This window comes from Microtus ochrogaster, unplaced genomic scaffold (assembly GCF_000317375.1).
Source record: "Microtus ochrogaster isolate Prairie Vole_2 unplaced genomic scaffold, MicOch1.0 UNK28, whole genome shotgun sequence".
Lineage (NCBI taxonomy): Eukaryota > Metazoa > Chordata > Mammalia > Rodentia > Cricetidae > Microtus > Microtus ochrogaster.
The window spans coordinates 3,474,665-3,482,507 of record NW_004949126.1 but is presented as its reverse complement, the minus strand read 5'-3'; positions in this window follow the sequence as shown (position 1 = coordinate 3,482,507).

Below are 7,843 nucleotides of genomic sequence, written 5' to 3'. Positions count from 1 at the left end.
ACATTGATCACATACTTTCAACTTTTAATGGCAGCGTGCAGGCAGACATGATGGTAGAGAAGGATCCAAGAGTTCTAGAGATTGATCTACAGACAGGAGACAGATCTGTGTCCATACTGGGAGTAGCTTCAGCATATGAAACCATACAGTCATCTCCCATAATTGTAGGCAGAGTTTTCCTATCCCAGCATCTCAAATAAACAGAAGGGGTTTAATATTAATTGTAAATTCTCTGCTGATAGCTCAGGCTTGTTACTAGCTAACTCATATAACTTAAATTAACCCACTTATATTGATCTATGTGGTGCCATGTGACTGGTTGCTTTACCTCTCCTCCAGTGTATCTTTCTCTCTCTCTGTGTCTCCTGGAGATTCCTATGACTCTTCTTCATAGAAGCATACTTAGCTTGGTTGTCCTGCCTGTACTTCCTGCCTGGCTACTGGTCAATCAACGTTTTATTAACAATGAAAGCAACACAAGATTATTTCATAGCTTTACCCCTTTTTAGTCTAATAAAAAAGGAAAGTTTTAACTTTAACATATTAAAAGTATATAAAACAGCAAGTAGGAATCAGAAAAAGTAATCTATTATCGATCTTATTTTGTGAGTCTAAAGTTTTACACTTAGTTTATTTTTTATTATAGCTAAAGAAAACTTTAATTACGACTATCTAGTTATCAATTCCATCAAAGACCCAAGAAGGATAAAAAGTTACCTAATGACGGGCATTGGGCTGTTTGGACAATCACCCTATGTTCTTCTGTAATGTTGGGGCATCCAACTTTGTCCTACAGACCTCCTATGTCTGAGAGACATTTTTTGAGAAGCAGGGAATTTTTTTTTTTTTTTTGGTTTTTCAAGACAGGGTTTCTCTGTGGTTTTGGAACCTGTCCTGGAACTAGCTCTTGTAGACCAGGCTGGTCTTGAACTCACAAAGATCCACCTGCCTCTGCCTCCCGAATGCTGGGATTAAAGGCGTGTGCCACCACCGCCCGGCTTAGCAGGGAATTTTTGAAGGGCTGTTATATCTTGTCATAGCAAAGTTTGGCAGTTGTCTTTACTTTGAATCCTGCTGGTCCAATTTGGAAAGCATACTGTCAGCAACTGAGGTAAAGGCAGTTTATTTGCCTAGTGGTTAGCTTTTGACACAGAGAGAGCAAACTTGATACAGAGTTTATTCAATGCCCATAATCTTCTCTGAAGTAAATTAATACTGTTAGGAACAGATGTATCATTGTAATGAAAACCTTTATGTTATTAAAACATTTTAAATGTTATATTCTGTAGGCCTTTAAAGTATTTGAAGGCCATCTATCTATCTAAATATATCTGTATATGACCTTGAAAATATACCTAACATGACTGTAAATTTGATTATTATAGATGACTATTAATCTGTATTTATTAATCATACATTACTTTTTAAAATGATCTGTATAAACATAATACTGCAAAAAAAGAGTAGAAACAGATAGTATAACAAAGTTAACTTTAAATGTGTATTAATAAGCCAAAATCCATATCATTATAAAATATTTGGAGATTAATACTTGTTTTGAGGTTAAAGTTTAGAGTTTTGATATTTTTTTGTCTGAATGTGTCTTTAATATTCATCTGCACTTTTTTTCTGACAGCATTAGCCTTTAAACTCTTATGCAAACTGGCTAGGACCAAAGCCTCTGCTTTATTGAATATCCCCCATCCTGTTTTGTTCTCTGAGAGGGTAGTTTCATGTCAGAGGTACTGGGAAAGAGTCACATTTACTGCATCTACTCTGGGAAGTCTTTGGATTCATGCTTCCATCAAGTAATGCCCTACCCACCGCTCATAAGCCACATTTAAGTGTTCAGTAGAAGGATCTCTTAAAAAGAGTCATGTCCATTTTTTTGTGACTAACATTGAGCCAGGAAGCCATCTCTTAAAGGAGTCATGTCTCTGCTTATCATAAGTAGATAGTCTGCCTGAAAAAATTTGGTTACCAAGAAGCCACACTTGACCCTATCCTTTTGTGTTTAGAATCACTTTTGGTTTGCTTGTTTGTTTTGTTTCGAGACAGTAGCCCTGATTGTCCTAGAATTAGTTTTATAGACCAGGCTGGCTTCTAATAGAATCTTTTTTTAAAGCTCTCTCAGATGTAATATGGAAATTCTGACCACATGTTGGAATGGCATTTGTAGGTGGAATTTTCCTGTACAGGCAGTAGTTTCTCAAATAACCACAAGAAAGTCATAACATTAATTGCAAATTCTTGGTCAATAGCTCAGACTTATTACTAACTAGCTTGTAAAACTTTAACCCATTTCTATTAATCTATGTGCTGCCACGGGTCTCGTAGTTTTACCCACCCTCCAGTATGCCATGCTCCCTCCTTGTCTCCTGAAACTCCTGTGACTCCAACCTTCTTCATCACAGCATCCTTAGTTTGATTGTTCTGCCTATACTTTCAGCCTGTCAACTGGCCCATCAGCTTTTTATTAACAGTGAGAACATCCCATTTTAGCAGTGTATCCGATCAGTCTACAGAGCACAGTGACACTCTTCCTCCAACAAAGCTACACTTACTCAAACAAGGCAATGGCTCATAATAGTCTTACTCAAAATGAGCTTATGTAGGGCCAATTATATTCAAACTATGACAAAGTTTATATTCTGAGATAACAAAGTGGCTATACCGGCTTTTTTTGTAGGTCCATTTGTTTGGAATATCTATTTCCATCCTTTTACCTTGAGTTGATTTCTATTCCTGATTTTTGGGTGTGTTTGGAGGAGATAACAGGGGTAAGGATCCTTTTTAACATGAATCCTGCTACTCTGTGTCCCTTTTATTTGAGAATAGAGACCAGTTATACTGAACAATATCAATGTGTTTGTTGATTCTTGTTATCTTGTTGTTGTTTGTTGGTGGTGATGATATTGATGGTGTGTGGGTGTGTGTGTATTTGTGTGTGTCCTTCCCCCCCTTTGGATTTGAGGTCTGGAATCATTTATTCCTAGTGTTTTCTGTGTAGCTAACCGATTTTTGTTGGAATTTTCCTCCTAGCTTTTCTGTAAGGCTAGATCTATAGATAGATATGGCTTAAATTTGTTTTTATTTTGGGATGTATTTTATCCATTTATTGTGATGGAACATTTTTTCTGGTTATAGTAATCTGGTCTGGCATTTCTGGTCTCTTAGAATGTGTAAAATGCTCTACTTTTAGATTCTCTGTTGAGAAGTCAGGTGTTATTTTCACTCTTCTGCCTATATATGTTATTTGGCCTTTTGTTCCCTTGGAGCTTTAAATGGTCTTTCTTTGATCTGTATATTTATCGTCTTCTTACCAAAGGGACTTCCCTTTCTGATATTTTCTATTTGGTGATCTCTAAGTTTCTTGAACCTTGGTATGTATCTCCTTCTTTAGTCTTGGAAATTTTCTTCTGTTATTTTGTTGAAAATATTTTCTGTGACTTTGAAATTTGATTTGAACTTTGATATGTCCTCTATCCTACTTTTCAATATTTGATCACTTTTTTTAATGTCCCCCATTTCCTTGGTGTTTTGTGCCTGTTTTTACTTTAGCTTTTTTTATGATTTAGCATTTTCTTTGTCTAAGGAATTCATTTTTCATGTTTTCTGTTATTTATTTAATGTCTGAAATTATTTCTCATGCCTTTTCTATTCTGTTGATGAAGCTTGCATCTGAGCCTCCTGTTTGAATTTCTAAATTTTTTTCATTTCCAATTTCTCCCCAGTTTGGGTTTTCTTTATTGACTCTATTTCTATTTTCAGGTCTTAAGTTGTTGTACTCCTTTAAAAAATATGGAACAATTCTCAAATTTGCTGTAATCCTTGGTGAGCTACACAGTTAATCTCTATATAATTCCATTTTTAGTATATGTGGAACTGAGGCAAGCACCCATATATTTTTATATTAGCAAAAATTATTTTTATTTTTAATTTTCCACAACTTCCAGGGTTCATGCAACTATTTCTCTTCTGATAGTATGGAGATGCTAGTACCAAATTTAGCTCTGTCCTAGGAGCAGCTAGGGAAGTCATCTTTATGGTACTTCTTCTCACACAGATCTTAGTTATTTGAACTTTTCTGTGGGAGAAATGCAGAAGAGTTTGAAACTGCAGACTAAGGAAGCCAGGGTACTGTAAACTTGGCTTGGTAGTCAAGTTTCCTGAGTTTGAAGTCAGGATGCAGGTGGTACTGAGTTGATTAAGAAAAGTTGCTGAACACAAAGGAGAGAGAACTAGCTCATAATGTTCTCTGCTTTAGTGCCAGATTCCTTGATTTTGATTGATTTCTTGCCCTGACTTTTTTCAGTGATAGACTGTGATGTGAAAGTGTAAGCCCAAATAGTCCTTTTCCTCTCTAAGTTTCATTGTTCAATGTTTTATCACTGCATCAAAGAATCAAACACATTATTAGAAATTTGGTACCAAGAGTGCAAAATGTGCATGATGGACATGAATGTGTCCTGTTCTGGGAAGTTTATGGAAGTATTTAGAACTTTGGGCTGTGTTGTGGCATGAATAAGGAATTGCCCCTATAGTCTTAGGCATTTAAACACTTAGCACTCAATAGGTGATGGTGTTTGGGAGATTTAGGTGGTTCAGTCTTATTGGCAGAAGTATGTCAATAGGCTGGAGAGATGACTCAGCCGTTAAGACTACTGCCTGCTCTTCCAAAGGTCCTGAGTTCAATTCCCAGCAACCACATGGTGGGTTCACATCCGTCTATAATGAGATCTAGCAGAAGAGACATTGTCAATTGTCCTCATCAACTTAGACGATGAAACACAATACAGACAAGTTCAACAAAACCTCCAAATACAGACTGCCTAAGCATGCTTCAGCATTGCCAGGGCATACATTTCATTTTAAAATTTCCTGTCAGTTGGCATGGGATCTAGAAGTTAAAGTGTGCACTCTCAGCTTTCTGCTCCTGTTGCCATGCCTGCTGTCATGTCATTAAGGCTATTATGGCCTCCAACCCTCAACACTTTCATCTATACCTTGCCTCAGTCTAGTTGTGTTATCATAGCAAAAGAAAAATAATAATAATATAGGCTGAAAAGCTATAGCATGCTCAGAAATTCAAGACTGCTCTACGGTAGCTTAGAAGAGAAGTATCCTGAAAGGCATGCAAATATGGATGCCAGGGAAGATTGAGAGTCTTTCAAAGACTCTATTGGGGACTGTTCATGCAATATATTTGAATTAATGATCTGTAGAAGTGAAACTTTCTATGCTTTATGGGAACAATTGATGTGGTTAACTGGGCCTGAAAAAGTAGCTATGATAAATAATCATTGAGGAAAAAAAACTGTATAGAAAATATTTCCTTAGCTCAACACAGAGAAGCTTCCGTATGGATTGGCCAAGACTGCATATCAAGCTGGTATCACACTTGAAAATATGTAGGAGGAGCCCAAGTGATATTGGTTTTGAAGGAATTTGAGAGGATTATGGAGATCAGCTGAGTGCTGGCACCATGAGTCAAGGTTGAAGTTCCTGAAGAGAGTCAGGGAGAGCCAACTGTTGAAAATGAAGTCACAAATGTAGTGAAACTTCAGGAAGGAAGTAGATATTGCAAGACAATCTGAGGCATGACTCCATGTTGCATGGTCAGCATCTCTGAAGGTCAGCTAGGAGAGGGAATTAGTGAAGGCTTAACATCAGTAGAAGTAGAGTTCTTGCATTGTTGTATTTGGTTGTTCTGGGATAAACACCAACACACGGGCAGACATGGAATTTAGCCACCCCAATCTTCAAGACAAGCTGTATGTGTTGTGGGTCCCTACAAGAGCCGAAGCAGAGTTTATAAAGTCCTCAGAGCCCGGAAGATTGTGAATGAGGGCAGTAAGTCAGAGACTAGGTTTCTTATCCTATTGGGTTTTAGCTTTGCTTTGATCTTGTAATTGTACCTTCTTCTTTCCTTTTGCATAAAAAGTTATACTATTTGCAACTGGTATTCGGCAATGTGCAGTAAAGTCTTTGAACTTTTAAAATTGGAAAAATGTAAAGTCTTTGGTCAGTGTTTTATTATTGCAACAGAGAAGTAAATAGGAGAACCTTGAACAAACCTTAACAGCCTGAGCCAAAGGATAACTTTTCCCAATATTCTCTGTAGATAATGGCCTGGGTTCTATATGCATGCAATTGAAGTCTGGCACCTTTTCCACCTCTGGGTCTCCTAATATATAGGCAGGTACTTGTAGAGATATATGGTTTGTGTTTTAACAAATAAAAACTTGCCTGGAGATCAGAGTGAAGAGCAAAACCATTAGAGGTTAGGAAGTGGTAGCACAAATATTTAATCTTGGGGTTTGGGAGACAGAGGTAGAGGAATATCTGAGTTCAAGGCCACCCTGGCCTACACTAGATTGAACTAGTCTTAAAGAGAAACAGAGTCAAGCTGTTTAGACTTACACCTTTAATCCCAGCACATGGGATTCACATGCCTTTAATCTTTAACCTTAAGGAGGTTGAGACAGGAAGGGATTTGGCTGGATGGAGAGAGAAATATAAGGCGAGAGGAGATAAGAGAACAGTGCAGTCTGAACATGCAGTCTGAAGTCAGGGTCATCCTTTTGTGAAGGCATAAGTCACAAACAATGCCACACCAGTTTGCAATTATGATTAATAAGGTGGTATTTATTTAAAGGGGAAAAAACTTACAGATAACTGTCCCAGACAACAGCCCTCTGCGCAATCAGGAAGAAGTCTAGTAGCCAAACCGGAGCAGGAAGCAAAGAGAGCGAGAAGGGAAGGGAAGTAGCCGCTCTTTTAAAGGGAGAGAGACCACGCCCCAATGGGCTGGTATCTCAGCGGCTATTGGCTGGAGGAGCGGCAGGACCTTTCGCAACACTTTTGGTATGAGGATTTGGTAAAGGTGACAGGTCTCTCTACCTCCTGGCCCCTCTGCTTATATGATTCTTCAGCTTTCCCTCACTAATATCTGACTTCTGGATTTTATTAAGAACAATTAGAATTCGTGTTACAGGTACCTTTGTCTTGTTTTCCCATGGTGCAGAAAGAAGTTGGCATATTCTAGTATTTTCTTTTTCCTTAAAGCTTATGAAGTGATGGAAAAAGCATTAAAACAATTTGTGGGACAGTTGAAACAATACCTCAGTGGTGAAGAACAGTTGTTATTCTAGAAATCGAACTAGGTTCAGTTCCTAGCATTCACATGGAGGCTCTGCTTACTGGAGACTCTGCTCACTGTAACTCCAGTTCTGTGAAATTCAGTAAACTTTTCTTGCCTCCCTGCCTCCCTGGGTACCAGGAACATATGTAATGTACAGACATAAATGCAGGCAAAATACCCATATGCTGAAAACAACAAGAATAATATTATGTGCTTATTGAATTAACTGATACTTATTTTGTGAATAATCTTCCCGATATGTGATTTGACAATATATTAATCTTTAGTAACTACATTTTTTTTTCTGAAAAAGAATAAACTCTTACCAAGTCTATGCTCACATTTCTCTGTCCATAAACTGCAGAAGAATTTCCATTATTTCTGGTTACAGCCATAGATAACTATAGAAAAAGCATCCACAATAAAGGGAGAGAAATATAGAACTAAAGCAACGTAATTAAAACATAATTCTTTGATAAAGGGTTTCTTAGATGGGCTATGTCCTCCATTGGAAAGCAATTCTGTTATAAGACTTTACAGTTATTATCCTTCTTTCATATTTTTAGCTCTGTATTTCTGTCTTACATCATGTAATTATTTTGGAATGTAGACATTTAAGTATCGGCCCGCGGCGCCAGCCTGGGACGGGGAGCTCAGAGGTTCCGTGGCCCCCTAGCCTTCTTGGGCTCTCTGCAGGGC